We start from the raw sequence: 16540 nt of genomic DNA, 5'->3' as shown, positions 1-16540 counted from the left end.
ATGCAGCCACATACAAGTAATCAACAGATAAGTGTTAACTATCATTAGCTGTTATTGATATTATTTTTATTATTTCAGTGACTAGATTATAGAAAATGGTTTTTCTGGTAGGAAATCTATTACTATAACTAAATTCTAGATTTGAGAGTATTTCAGTTCTCCCTCAAAAACCAAAACAACAGAGGTCTCCTCAGGTAAAACTTGCAGTATCCTCACAGCTGGCAATTTCCTCCCAAGGAGACAAAAATTGTTGACATGCCCTGTTTATTCCTCTCAAAGTTTCCAATCAGATGCGTTGATCTCATCCTCTGAAATGAATCCGGTACAGACAGAGAGTGACCAGAAATGTTGAGGGAAAACATTTCTTTCTAGACAACAAAGAGAAGAGAAAGGATGTTCATCACCACTGACCTTTCCTGTAGGAGACCTCCCAACTGACAGTGACAAAAAGCCAATTTTAGATAAGTTTAAAATGGAATTTTAAATTCAGAAAAATGAAACAAATTGAGTGAAGATGGCTTCAGGCATTAAAGGTCTAGATCTTTAAAAAAAAAAAAACACTCCGCCAGTCTATTTCTCATCCCACCAAACTGTCAGGTTCATGCTGTCCAAATGCTCACAATTTTTTCTCATATGGCGGGAAGGAGACCCCAAGCAGCCCTGGCAGCATATTTCTCCAATTCTGTGAGACAGAAGTCAAGACTCTCACTCCTTTCCTTCCAAACTAGAAACCCTGTGATTTCCCCCTTCTTTTTGAAATTCACTTTGCTGTTGTTGACTTATCATTGGTTAACAATACTTTAGAATTCCAGATAGTTAGTTTTATGTGATCATTACATGTGTATGAGACTCAACACACCCTCCCATAAAGTATGTGCCATCCCACCCTCAGATGGGCTTTACTACTCATTCTTTCCACCCCATTTGACTTCCTTTTTTTGATGGTATCACTTGTTTTCATCACTGCTGCTGTTGAAAAGTAGGCCTTTTTTTAAAAAAAAAATATTTTGGTTATTATACCCTTTCTATATTACATACAAATATCTTGTCTTTCATTGTCAGTCTACCTTCTTGTGCTGCATGTTAGTTTATGTTGTTATATGAAAACAGTCTAAGAATGTAGAATTAGTTTTGCTGTTTTTTATTAATTTTTAAAACTTATTTTAATGTAGAAAAAAGTCACAAGAGTTGATGCAATTCTAGAATTAAAATTGATTAGATAACAGAGCTGCAATATTAAAATCAATAGGTAGCACTGCACTGTAGCACTGTCCTCCCATCGTTCATTGATTAGCTCGAGCGGGCACCAGTAACATCTCACAACAAATTGTGAGACTTGTTGTTACTGTTTTTGGCATATTGTCATGGGTAGCTTGCCAAATCAATAGGTATAACAATCAATTTATGTGAAAATTGTTATATCTGATAGCAAGGTTAAGTCTTTGTCTAAGAATTTATTAAGCCACCTGTTGCTTTAGGAGGTGCCGTGTGGCCATATAAACAGCCACACTGTCCAGAGATTTTAGGATCTGTGGTCTGGGCCACTGAGTGGACATGGTGGTGGCTATGGGAGGTGAGTGTGGCTGCCAGGGCTTTGGGGAGTATGGGGGGGGGGGGTGTTGGGAGGGAGGCTGTTCACCCAACTCTGAAGAAAGTAACAGAGTTCTCAGCCTGGGTCTGGGTACCTGAAATTATTCACAGATTAGCATCTTTGCATAGAATATTCATGAAGCAGTGATACTGAGCCCTTGGTGGGATGTGGTGCAGCTCCTGGAGATATAACAGGTTGGGTTTTTATTGTTTGTTTGATTTTTGGGCCACACAGAGGTGGGATCAGGATTTATTCTGTCTCTGTGCTCAGGGATCACACCTGGTGCACTCAAAGAGGGCTGGGGTTTGAACCCTGATCAACTGCTTGCAATACAAGTACCTTGCCCACTATACTCTATCCCTCCCTCCCTCCCTCCCTCCCTCCCTCCCTCTCTCTCTCTCTCTCTCTCCAGCCTCTAATTCAGCTGCTCTATTTTGCCAGTTTATTTTCTTTAATCCTTTATATTCCAAATATAAGTGAAACCTCTCAGTCTTTTCATTCCTTATTTCATTTAGCATGATAACCTCAAGATAAAATATCTATTTTTGCCTTAAAAGTCATTATTTCATCTATTGTAATGTAGAGTAGTATGCCTTGGCCAGTCATATGTTGATGGACATTTAACTTGACTTAATGTTTTGTCTATTATAAATAGTGCTGATATGAATGTAAGTGTGAAAATTTTCTTTTGGATGAGTGTTTTCATATCTTTCATATAAATGCCTTGGAATAAAATTTTTGAATCATGTGGAATTTTCATTTTAATTTTTAATGACATCCCATGCCATTTGCATACAGGCTATGCCAAATTACACTGCCATGAATGGTATGCCAACATTCATTTCTTTACATCCACATCAATATCTATCATTAAATATTTTTTAAAATTATTGACTTTTTATTGCCTTACAATATTATGGAATTTCAGGGACTTGGCTTCACACTTTAAAAGGTGTATAATTGTCATTACCCCCATCAACTAAATTTCCAGTGTTGTTCCATAACCAAAAAGATTATTTTATCCATTCTTCTCACTCTTCCTTCCCCATTTCCTCTGCTAACAACCATAGATTTCACTGTATTGGGATTCATTTTTGTTGCTTCTTACCAATTTACTTTGGTTTTTCATATTGAATGTATATTCATATAGAGTGAGCCTATCCAACAACTCTTTCATTTTCCTCCTTACTCCACTTAGCAAAATCACCTTAAGATCTATCAATATTGAGCATATCCAATAACTCTCATTTTCCTCTACTTAGCATAATTATCTCAAGATCTATCATTATTGTCACATTGTTTTTTAATGACAGAGTAGTATTTCATTTCATAATTGTATATTGACAGTTTAGCTTTTGGTGGGAGTGAAGAGGGGTTGTTGGGTCATATCTGGTGGTGCTCAGGGACTACTTTAGTTACTCCTGGTAGTTCTCAATGGGTTGTATGTGGTACTGGGGATTAAGTTGGGGTAAGCTGCATGCCATACAAATATCTTGAACTTTGTACTATCTCTCTGGTCCCATGGCTTATCTTTTGTGACAGTTTATTTTGATGGGTAAAGGGTTTGTTTTTGTTTTGGGGGCCTGATTGTGCTATTTCCTTTTAGCATTGTGCTCATGGGTCACTTATAGCAGTGCTCAGGTGACCGTATGGGATGCTTGGCATTGAATTTGGGTCAGCCATGTGCAAAGCAAGCACTTTACCCACTGTATTATTCCTCTAACCCCCCCCCCCCATCACCTTTAAAAATATTTTACCTTAGGGATTACAATGATAGTACAGCAGGTAGCATGCTTGCCTTGCATGTGACCAACCTGAGTTTGATCTCTAGAGCCCCAGATAATCCTCAAAGCCTCATCAGGAGGTGGAGGCTTTGAGACTCACCACTGAGTGCAGAACCAGAAGTAAGCACTAAGCGTCATTGGTCATGGCCCAAAAAACAAAATAAATACATAAATTTAAAATATTTTATTTTAATCACATTGTGATTTACAACTCTGTCAGTGATAGGGTATTGTGCATACAATATTACAACAATGCCTCCCCTCCTCCACAATGTTAACTTCCCTCCACCATTGTTTCAGGGGTGCTCTTCACCCCGTACACTCTCTATGTTATGGTAACCGCAGTTCTGTAGATCAATTCTTAGATGCTGTTGTTTATAGTCATTTGTTAATTTGTTATTCTTTTATTATGCTTCTTTATATCATCATGGGTAGCCTGCCAGGCTTTGCTGTGTGGGCGAGATACTCTCAGTAGCTTGCTGGGCTCTCTGAGAGGGGTGGAAAAATTGAACCCTGTTTGGCCTCATGCAAGGCAAAAGCCCTACCCACTGTGCTATTGCTCCAGCCCAAAATGTTTCCTTAGAAGAAAGTTGGTGACAATTGTATCTCACCATGGAGCCAGTAAGCCATTAAGCACTCTAGCACTGTCCTCCGTTGTTCATCAATTTACTCGAACAGGCACCATTGTGAGACTGGTCACTGTATTTGTTACTCCTGTTTCCTGTCACTCCTGTTTCTCTGCCGTGCAGGAGATATACTCTCGGTAGCTTCCCGGTGTCTCTGAGAGGGGCAGAGGAATCGAACTCTGGTAGACTGGTCGCCGAAATATCTCAGTTGGGAGAGCGTTAGACTGGTAGACTGCATGCAAGGCAAAAGCCCTACTTGCTGTGCTATCGCTCCAGCTGCTGTGCTGTTGCTCCAGCGATCCTTCCACATAGGGGCAAATCGTATGATTTTGTCTTTTCTTATTGCAAAGTGGTATCTCATTGCTATTTATGGCACAATTTCTTTATCAATCGTTTGCTCTGGGACACTTGCATGGTTTCCAGATTTTGACTATTGTGAATATTGCCACAATGACCATAAGAGTGCAAATGTCTTTTTTATTCGGGGCGTGGGGAGGCACACCAATGGTCCTTGGGGCTCACTCCTGTTTCTACACTGAGATCACTCCTGGAGCTGAGGCACCAAATGGGGCTAGGGATCCAACCCACACTGACTGTGAGCAAGACAAGTACCGTACATACTGTGGTCTCTCCAGTCCCTGCAAATGTCTTTCTTGAACAGTTTTGGGGCTGCTAAGAAGTGGAAGAGTCAGGAGTAATCCGTAAGCACTGCCAGGTGTGGCACACACAGACAAATTAAAAAGTGTTTTTGTGTTTCAAAATGTTTTGTGGTTTTTTAATAACCATGTTTTTTCTTTCTCATTATCTGATTACATTTTTTAAATGTTTTAACATTGAATCACCATGGGATACAGTTATGAAGCTTTCACAATTGAGTTTCAGTCATAAAATGTTTAAACAGCCATCCCTCCACCAGTGTACATTTTCCACCACCAGTGTTCCCAGTATCTCTCCCACCACCCATACCCAACTCCACCCCTTCCCTCTCTGGCAGACAATTTTCCTCTTACTCTGTTTCTACTTTGGGGCATGATGGTCTACAATACAGATACTAAGAGGCCATCATGTTTAGTCCTTTATCTACGTTCAGCACATATCTCCCATCCAGAGCAATACCTCAAACCATCATTGACATTTTGGCCTTTGGGGAAGTTGTAGAAATATAAAGAAACTGTTTCTGATATAACTTGTAGCAGCTAATTAGTAATTAGGAGCACCATAAGATTCTTGGAAATCTCCTAAATCAAGGAAGCAATGTGCCTAGGTTAAAAGTCAGCAGAGACCAACATTGTTCAGAAAAAATGAAAAGAGTGTAACAGTGTAAGCATTAAAAAGTGGAGACTATTAAACAGCTCTTCATATTAGTACAACTGGAAAACTTTTTTTTTTATGTAGCAGTACTGCTATTTATTCAGCCACTGATTAGCTGATCAAATTGGGCATGAACTCCACCTTACTTTTTTTTCATTTTTCATTTTTTTTAGTAATTTTATTTATTGAATCACCATGAGAGCAGTTATAAAGCTTTCGGGTTTAAGTCTTTGTCATACAATGGAACACCCATACCTTCACCAGGGCCCATTCTCCATCACCAAAACCCCCAGTATACCCCCATCCCACACCCTCCCCCTACCTGTGGGGCAGATGATTTCCACGTTACTCTCTCTCTACTTTGATTTCATTCAATATTTTGACACCAGATCCACCATTATTATTTAGGATTTTACCCCAACACTCAGACCTGATGAAAAGGCAACAGTAGACAATTTCTTTTCTAATGCTAGTTATGAATAACATATGATGTCACGTGGCTGCAGTAGTGGCTGCATGATTTTGAAATTCTGAAATTTTAACACTTAAATCTGGAGGGATTTCTTCCAAAACCTGCTGGCTTCTGAGATTTGTTTATAAGTATCTGGGATCATGGCCATTAAGAGAAGCCATTTGTGGGCAGCAAGTTGGGGTCTCGTTGAGGTGGGGAGCAAAGGGCCGGCTCCACCTCCATCTTATGAGTCCCCACGTGTCTCATCACTGCAGGCTCAAACCTGACTGCCCAGTGGCCTCTTGAGGATGGAGGCCACTGGACTGCCAGAGGGAACAGGCCAAGGCACGAAACCTATTCCCACCTGGGTTGGCCCGGCACTGGTAACCTATTGCAGGGACTGGATGCATTTCTGCCCAAAGCCACTGGGTTTTGAGCTTTGTTTCTGAGTCTCTGGGATCATGGCCGTTAAGCAGCTTGATCAGGAGCCAGAGAGGCAGTTCATGGGCAGCAACTCAGGATCTCGTTGGGGTGGGGAGGAAAGGGACAACTGGAAAACTTTTAAAATGAAATGTGTTTATTGCTTTTTATTAACTTTTGAACTTATTTATGTTATTTATTTATTTATTTATTTTTAATTTATTTATTGAATCACTGTGAGAATAGTTACAAAACTTTCAGGTTTAAATCTCGGTGATCAAACACCCATCCCTTCACCAGTGCAGTTTTTCCACAACCAAGAACCCCGATATACCCCCATTCCACCCCTCCCCATGCCTGTGAGGGAGATGATTTCCAATTAACTCTCTCTCTACTTTGATTATGTTCATTATTCCGACAAAAGATGCACTATTGTTATTTGGAATTTTCCCGCAGCAATTAAACCTGTTGAAAAGGCACTGTGAAATAATTTGTTTTTTATTGTTGGTTATGAAGACCATATGATGTCTCACGGCTGCTATTGAGGCCATGTGATTTTGTATTTCTGATGTTTTACTAATTAAGTCTGGAGGGATTTCTGCCAAAAGCCACATAGTTCTGAGATTGGTTTGTATGCCTCTGGGTCCATGGCTGTGCCAGAGAGCCGCTCGTGGGGGGCAACTTGTGGTCACGGCGGGGCAAGAAGGACGTGCTGGTTCTGCCCCCTATCCCATGAGGCTGCAGTTCCCATTCACCGCTGGCTCATACCTGGCTGTCTAATAAGCTCTGAGGTGGTGGCCACTGTGCCACCGGCACGGCGGGGGGTGGGGGGGTTGGGAAGGCTGAAGAGATAGACACTCTTTCCTTCCTGGAAGGGGGGGTGGTACAATACCATAGCTTAATGTGTAGTCTGTTCACATTTCTGCCAAAGCTGTTGGGTTCCGAATTGGGTCCATGTGCCTCTGGAGCCATGGCTGTGCTTGAGAGCCGCTCATGGGGGGCAACTAGTGGTCTCAGTGGGGCAAGAAGCTGAACTTATTTATGTTTTAGTTTTACCAGTCTCTTCATATATATTTTTTTCTATTATAGCTCCCTGTGGCATGGATAAAATAATCCTCACCTTATTATTTGGTAATCAATAGACTATAATGCTTAATTTAAATTTCTCTTTACAAACATATATAAACAAATGGGATTGCATTAAACTAAGATGCTTCTGTACCTCAAAAGAGACAGTGACCAAAATACAGAAAAAGCCCACGGAATGGGAAAAATTATTTACCTAATATTCATCAGATAGGGTCTTAAGATCCAGGATATGCAGCTTTAGAAGAACTTTACAAGAAAAAAAACCTCCAACCCTATCAAAAAATGGGGAGAAGAAATGAACAGGAACTACCTAAAAAAATATTCAAATGGTCAAAAGGCACATGAAAAAATGCTCTACATCACTAATGTATGACTGAAATATAACCATGAAAGTTTGTAAGTCTGTAACTGTATCCTATGGTAGCTCAACCAAAGATAAATAAATAAATTCCTCTTTACAAATGCAGAGGAAATATTGTTTGATTTATATTAGACCAGATATGAGCAATTATTGGGAGATGATATACTTGGGAAATAATTCTAGGGATTAGTAGTGCAGGAAGGAAAGTGAAATAAAAAAGGAGAATTAAAAAAATCATTGTATGACTGAAATGTAACCATGAAAGTTTGTAAGTCTGTAACTGTATCTCATGCCTAATCAAAGATGACTGAATCAAATAAAAAGCACAGCGGGTAAGGCGTTCGCCTTACAAGCGGCCAACATGGCCGACCCGAGTTCGATTCCTCCGCCCCTCTCGGAGAGCCCGGCAAGCTACCGAGAGTATTCGATATGCCAGACACAGTAACATCAAAGTCTCCAATGGAGACGTTACTGGGCCCGCTCGAGCAAATCGACGATCAACGGGAGGGCCTTTACCTTTACCTTATACACAATTGGATACTATACAGTCATTAGGAAAAAAATACAGCATTAAGTTTTCTTATATATGGATGAACATTGAGAGTATCATGCTGAGTAAAATGAGTCAGGGGGAGAGGGACGGATATAGAATGATTGCACTCATATTGCTATTTCTGGCTATGACTGGGATATAAAAAATTAGTATGAGACTAATACCTAGTAACAGTAGAGGTTACTAGGTATTAGTAACCTCTAATAGCCAAGAGGACTGGTCCATGATTGGAAGCTTATACAAGTGGGGTATGGGGAAGTGCAGTTAGCACAGAGAAGAGACCACTATGACAATGATAGCTGCAAATGATAATTCTGGACAAGAACTGAGTACTTAGAGGAGGTAGTAAAGGAATATGCATGATAAAGTTTCAGTTGTATTGCAAATCACAGTGCAGAGAGAGAGAGAGAGAGAGAGAGAGAGAGAGAGAGGAGAGAGAAGAAAAGTGCTTGCCATAGAGGCAGGCTGGGAGTGGATGGCGGGAAGGAAACTGGGAACAAAAGTGGTGGGAAATGCAAATGCAATAGTGGTGAAGGGTTGGCTGTTGGAATATTGTATTACTGAAACTCAATCACGAACAGCTCTATAACTGTGTATTTAATGGTGATTCAATGAAACAGGGGGGAAAGAAAGAAAAAAATATGTCTGGAAACCCATTTCCTCTCAACCAAGTCTGACCCTGGGTGACATTCATTTTTTTCTAACTTCTGAAATGTAAGTTTTTTTGTGTGTGTGTGTGGGGGGGGGGGATTTTCCACTGTGCAACATCAGAGAAATTGCAGGAAGTATAGGGAGCTGTGTTATGCCAGCCGAAGAAGAAGCTTTGTCCATTTGTCCTTGTCTAAATTCATCAAGGTTTGTTCTATCCTGGTTACCATAGCAACATTTGGAACAAGAAGTCAGCTAGATCTGGGGGGGCGGGATTCAAAATCGTTCTCAAGGTGTATGTAACGTGCTGAATGCTAACTGCTGTGCATTTTCCTAATTATTTAAAGCCAAAATCTTTCTTAATATTGTTAGTTTCCTTTGCTTTCTCACTTACAATCAGGATATTGGTGAGAAGACATCATCTTGGGAACAGGCTATGAATGAGTCTCAGAACTTCTTTGTAGGTGCCTTCTGGGCCAGAATATATTTAGAGTTTTTAGTTTGGTCTTGTCCTTTTATTTTTATTTTTTGGTTTGTAGTAGCTATGACTATTAATTTTATTCCACGTTTTATCTTTTATCTGACTTACCTGGGTCATGGGGCCAGATAATTTGGCTAATAATCTAGATGCACACATTTTCATGAGGATATTTTCATTTAGATGTGTGAAATTTAGGTAAGGCAGATTGTTCCTGTGTAATGTAGGTGTGCTTTATCCAATCAGTTGAACTGTTGAGCAAGACAACCCCGCCTCCAGCCCCACCCTTCATTAAACAAAATGGAATTCTCTAGCAGTTTTTCTCTATTTTCTGATTCTACAGAAGACTGCCTTTTAATTTTGGTATTTGTTTTTGAGAAACACCCAGGTGTGCTCAGGACTTAATTTTGGCTCTGCACCCGGGAACAACTAATCATGGAGCTCAGGAGGGCCATATGGGGTGCTAAGGATTCAACCCAGGTTGACCATATGCGAGGCAAGCATTCTACCTGCTATACTAGCTTTCCAGTCCGTAGAGTAGACTGCTTTTATTATTTATTTATCTATTTGTTCATTTGTCTGTTTATTATAAAGTTTCTCTCTCTCTCTCTCTCGCTCTCTCTCTCTCTCTCTCTCTCTGAGTTTTGAATTGCATCTAGCAGTACACAGGGCATAATCTTTATTTCTTTATTCTGTGCTTAAGGATCATTACTGGTAGTGCTGAGGAGACCATATATGGGACTAAACCCAGACTGGCTATATGCAAGGCAAACATATTATCTGATGTATGCTCTCTCTCTCTCTCTCTCTCTCACACACACACACACACACACACACACACACACACACACACACACTTCCCCCCACCCGATTCCAGCAGACTGCTTTAAGACTAAAGCTGCAACTGAGTCTTCACTCTCTCAGCCTCTTCCATCAGATTCTGAACTTGTCAACTTGTCAATTTGCCCACAAGATGCATGGACTGATCTGTTAAGATCAATCTCTTTCTCTATACACATGCATGCTATTTTTTTCTCAAGAACTCTATGTATATAATATCACAGCTTCTTAGGTAAAAAAACATTAGTTTCTAGACCAGAGAGACAGTACACGGGTTGAAACACAGGGTTAAAGTCCTTACAAGTGGCTGAATTTAATTCAATTCTTGCCTCATATGGTTCCCTGATCACTGAGTGAATCTTATGCACAGAGCCAAGAAAACCTCCTGAGTAACACCACTATTGACTCCAACCCCTCTCCATCCCCCTTCACCCAATAAACAGTTTCTTAATGCACCTCCCCACCAAGTGAGTCCCAGCAGCCGAAGACCTCCAGAACAAGCCACAGCCGTGCTGAGACCTCTTTCCACACGTCCAGACAAGCCTCATGCATGAAGGAACTGGCAGAGGAACCCAGGCATGAGGATCCCGGGACTGAGATCTCCAAGCCTGCTCAGACTGGAACTGGGCCTTCTCCACCCAGATCCCTCATCTTCCAGTAGGTAGGCTTCACACCCACCAGCTGCCGTCAGCGCCAAGTTGGTCCCATCAATGGCCAAGACGCAAAGACTATAAAACCCAGCTCCAGGAAGTGGGAGCTTCTTATTGTCTCAGTTTTCCTTTGGAGAACCTGGCAGGCTATCAAAAGTATCCTGCCTGAAAGGCAGAGTCTGACAAACTACCGTGTCAGACTCAATATGCCAAATAACAGTAATAATGGTGGGTCTCATTCTCCTAACCCTGAAAGAGCATTGAATATGGCTTTTTTAAAAACTCAGGGGTAGGAAGAAGGAGACGTTACTGGTGCCTGCTCGAGGCAATCGATGAACAACAGGATGATCATGATCGTGAATGCACTTGATAGGTTTCTCAAAGTTACCTAGAGACATGTGAACATCTGATTACCAGTGGTAGGAAAATAGCACCTAAGTTAACCCGTTTCATACAGCATAAAATTTCACAGTAAAGTTAAAAAAGAAAAGTTAAAAAAGAAAAAAGAAAAGTTTGGGATTTATCTTAAAAAGCTCATAAAAATTATAAAAATAAATAAGTTTAAACTATATTAAATATAGTTTATATGTAATCACTTCTATGCAGTATTAAGACAAAGGGAATATTGTATTGGATTATTTTGCATAACACATATGTTAACCTTCAAACAAAAACATGACACATTTCATGTGATTTTGGCAGCACAATAGATAGTACAGACTTTTTGGCAAAAAAAGGAAAATATGACACATTTATCATTTTTCTTGAGAGTTTCGGTTTTTTGATACTCAAACCATGCTCCTCTGAAAGCTTGCCTCACCTTAACCCTTATTGACTTTCTCTCTTTCAATTTTTATTTTAACTCACAGTTGCTCATTTGACAATGTCATATGTAATACTTTAATATTTCTATATTTCTTCCAATCTTAAGTTTAATGCTGGTTTTGTGTATTTATTTACCAGATAATTTTCTATATTTGCAATGTACTCTTAACTGTTGAACACATCAACAGTCTCATCAAGAACTTTGACATGAGAGGTGGAGAATGATGAAGTAGAAATAAATGGAGTGGAACTGTTTATGATTATTTTGTTTGTTAACATTCTATGTTTGTTCCATTTATAGCAAGGTTTGGTGTGTACTTCAGAGAATCAGAAATGAAGAACTACAAGGACTTCTTTATTTCAAGAATTTGAACTACTTTTGTCTAGTTCTATGATCTGTTACTTCTCAAACTGGTAGAAACTGAATTTGAAATATGCCCAACAAGTGAATGAAGTCTACAACAGTGGTTAACTTCCTAGAGACTTGCTATGGCAAGAAATCCCACAGTGCATTAGCTTGCAGTTTTAAATATTTAAATATTTAAAAGTATTTAAAAATAGGGCTTTAAGCATATAAAGTCCTATTTTCTTGAGTAAATTGATAAGTTCCTGACGTTCTATTTGCTCTCAATGAAACAAACATCTCCGAATGCAACAGCTATGTGTAACTAGGTTGAAAACTCAACATGACGAACGACCTGGCACCTGAGCTGCACAGGAGGAAGAGAGCAGCATGGAATGCCTTCAAGAGCATTGAAGAAATAGCTAAGAGGACGAAGAACCTCCAGCTCCAGCCACATCTCTTGACTCCACCATTCTTCCTGCATTAACGTATGCCTCAGAGACCTGGGCCCTATGAAAACAGGATGAGAACGCTATTATGCTATTGGGGTCTCCCAAGGAGGAATCGAAAGAGCTATGCTTGGAGTATCAAGCTTCACTCAAGTGAGAGAAAGAATCCGGAGTTCCGACCTCCGTAGACGATCGAGAATCAGGGACACCGTTTTGTTTGCCAAAGAATTGAAAATCAGATGGCTGGACACATAATGCGACTTGGAGATGACCACTGGACTAGAGTCATTACCGACTGGATTCCACAGGCTGTCAAAAGATCACGTGACTGCCCACCTAGGAGATGGTCAGACTTCTTTGTCAAGACCCAGAATGATTGGTTTGAGGCTCTTCATGTTCCTGGAGTGAGCAGACGCTAGTGGGCTACACTAGCACGCGACAGGGACAGATGGAGATGTTACTGGCATCTGCTCAAGCAAATTGATGAGTAACAGGATGTCAAGTGATCAAGTGGAGTAATCAAGTTGATAAGTTATTAAACTCTACCTCTCATTTTACACTCCTCCTTTTTTTTTTCAACCTTAGATTCAACGTAACCTGCATCTAGGGTGTGTGTTCTGCCCACAGAATTTTCAGAATTTTTAGAACCTCAATTTCAGCAAAACCATCATCTCAGTAAATAGTTTTAAAAGTGTGATCTATTAGGTCTGCTACCAGATCAGAGGAAAATATCCACTAGCTATTCATTGTTGTACAGTCAGGTTTGGTTCTATGAAGAAGTAGTTCTCTTTGTCCAGAGGTATGTCTGGAGGAAATGACCTGTGTACTTGGCTTAGGTATTATATAGTGATTAAATGTGTCAACTTTTGACTCAGAGGTTTGGGTTTGAACTTTAAATTTGTCACAGATGTTTTTTGCTCTCAACATGGTCCTGTTACTGCACAAGTCTTCAATTCCCATATCTTTAAATTGGGAACATATAACAACTTTAACTCTCTTGGTTGCTATAAGAATTACAAATTATGATGCACGTAAAGCAATTACACCAAGTGTTCTCAATCTAGGGGCTGTTAGGTGCCTCCATTATGTCTTCTGGGGTTTCCAAGCCAAAAGAAATATCCAATGGAATAGTTACAATGCATAGGTATATTCAGGCATGATTCATTATGGAAATGAGTATATTTATCAATGTCTCAACAACTCAAACTGCTTGAAAAGGTATTAATCCTTAACTACAATTCTACAATTTTACTAATAACTAATACCTAATGGGAATAGCTAAATTTCTCAAATTTTAAAATTAGTGTTGACTATTGCTGCCCTTGTTTTTTGTTCTCTACTTATTTTCCTGTTGTGCTTGCTTTTATCATTGTAAAATACATTGAGTTAATAGATCATGTAATATTTCATAGGTTAGCTGTATCTAGCATTTAGTATTTTATGAAAAAAGTCCTTCCAGAGATTCTCTTGGCCAGAGAATATCCCAATCAGTTCTTTCCACAGTCTGAGAAATAACTGTTTCACTTCATAATACTTTTGTTATCAATGAGGCAACCTGTATACATTACTGCCATTAAATATTGGTTCACATAGTTCTTCCTAAGTTGTTACTACCAATCCAAATCCTCTCCCAAAACCAACAAAAATCTTACCAAAACCTGTCCTTCAGACTTATACCCACTGTGCTATTCTCATGTACCACTTTGATGGCAGGCCATAGTAGAGAAAGTCATACTCCCCTTTTGCTTGGCTCACCATGACCTTGCTAATGAAATACCTCAGGAGGGCAGGACTCGAAAAAGTCTACAGGAGCCCATGTAAGGTTCTCAGGCTAAGACGAGATTATGGTCCTTGCAGGAAAAGAAAGAGTCAGTCCTGACTCTACTCTGGTCTTCACAGAAAATAATTATAGAAGACTGTGACATTTTCCCAGGCTTCCCTGTCTTGAGGCTATCTATATAGCTAGTCAAGGATTTTGAGTTTAGATAGTCTTCATGCAGTTTTAGAAGTAAGTCCAAAACTTAATCAGATCTTTGTTCTGGAGAATAATTTCCAAAGGGTGGTCTAGTGTTGGGAATTGGACTGGTGTGCACAGTCTAGAGATAACAGCAGAAGTTCTTTTGCAAGTGATATTCTGGTTTTATGAGTTCCTGGAATTCATTGCCAAGTTCTCTCAGCCCTGACAATCTCACTACCTACTTCATTAGCTTTTGAACTACTCTACATTGTTGCAAACATTCTCACCCAGAGTGAAAAACTAGGAATCAGGCTCTTAGAAACTGGATAATTTAGATTTAGTTACACAGGCAGAACTAGCTGAGCTAGTACTCCAAAGACTGGCCCTTAGTAGATATATCAGTGGGAAAGGCACTTGCTTTGCATGAAGCTGACCTGAGCTCAATTCCCAGCATTTCATACGAACCCCTCAAGTCCCGCCATGGTGATCCCTGAATGCAGAGCCACGAGAAGCCCTGAACACTACTGGGTATGGCTACACCCGGCCCCCATGCCCCACAAACACACAAAAACAAAACAAAGACTGGGTCCTAAACAAAGGCAGGAATTCCATTTTATAGACTATCTGACGGTGGAAGGGGTATTGACAGGCAGCTGGGGGAAAAGTGCAAAAACAGAAATTCTCAAATATGTATTCTGCAAAGCAAAGGGGGGATCTTTTTGAAGGATATGAGAACACCTGACATACATTCTCAAGTCACCAAGTTCATAATGCGAGACTATAATCATCTCAAGGATATCCTGAGTGTAATCCATATTTTCGTCGTGTCTCCTAAACTCAGTCACCCCTTGGCAGCTTCTGCTCTTCTGTGTTAACCACTTTCAAGTTAACCTATTTGAAATACATGCAGGGGTCTATTTTCTTTATCAACACTAGCAGTTAATTGAGATTATCTAATCTCCCCAAAATTATTTCAAGGGGATGTCTTCTAAACTGTTTCTCCAGAGTACCTAGCTCTTCAGATGATTCTCCAAAAATATTTATGAACATAAGAATATTTGATTAGCACAAGAACATCAGTGTGTCAAGTGCGTGGTGTCATAACAGCTGCGTGGACTTCTTGATGTTTCAGAAAGGAAGAGGGTATGTTAGAGTTGGAACTCCCTGGCTGGGCTTCAAGGCTTTATGACTTTAGTTAGATATTCAGAGCAAACTTGGTATGGTGTGAAGGAAATTGAGGCAATGCTTTTTCAAGTGGAGTTAGAGACTCTGACAGACAATCACTGGTCTCTGCTCTCACATTCATTCCTTGTTTTTCTCTCTCAATTATTAGGAGAAGTCCACATACACAGCAGTTCTCAGGCTTCCATTTGATTTAGCCAGGAAGAGGAAATTTGGAAGAGGAAACCAGGTTATGTTCCCCTCGCTGATGTTTTCACAGAGGCAATACCTCCTCGCAGACATCTTAACCTATTGGCTGGCTGCTGTGAGTCCAGCTTTACCAGATGCTGGGTTCTGTTAATCCCGTGTCCACTTAGTGGGGTAGTATTCTGTGTTTCTAATCTTTGGATTGTCTCACTGATCCATAAGCTCTTCTAACACTAAGTAGCTGAATATCTAGAATTGCATTGCCCTTGTCTGAAAGCATAACATAAGGACAATCACGGCAACAATGGGCGGCGGCTGTTGAAAAGAGATAAGAAGCAGGAAAAAGCATTCTTTTTGTGGAACAGGTTATTGAAAACAATATGTGAACAAATGTGGAGGGAGGGGGGATTGGGACTTTGTCATAATTATTAGCAGGTAAAGGATTTTTATCATTGGAATAATTCTCTAACTGAGTTCAGTGTGCCAAAAAAAAAAAAAAGACAAAAGTAAGATTATGAGTGGATGGAGATGAGCTGGGAAAATTGACTTTGGCACTTGGGTTTCTGGGAAGAAATGAGCCATACATAAATGTAGAAGGAGAAAAAGGGAGCAAGTTTGCTGCTCTTGGAAGAGGCTTGATTTTAACTTGGTGTCATTGATGAGTCTTTGATATCCTGGGACAATTTCTACCTAGCTGGACTGGCAGTTCAGTGAAGCAAGTAACTGTAAACAATTACGGGAGACAGACTAGAACTAGATTAGCATCCTTTTACCTTATCTGTGTACAAATCACAAT

Source organism: Sorex fumeus, unplaced genomic scaffold (genome assembly GCF_029834395.1).
Source record: "Sorex fumeus unplaced genomic scaffold, SorFum_2.1 ptg000018l, whole genome shotgun sequence".
NCBI lineage: Eukaryota > Metazoa > Chordata > Mammalia > Eulipotyphla > Soricidae > Sorex > Sorex fumeus.
Note: the sequence above shows the minus strand (reverse complement) of the source record.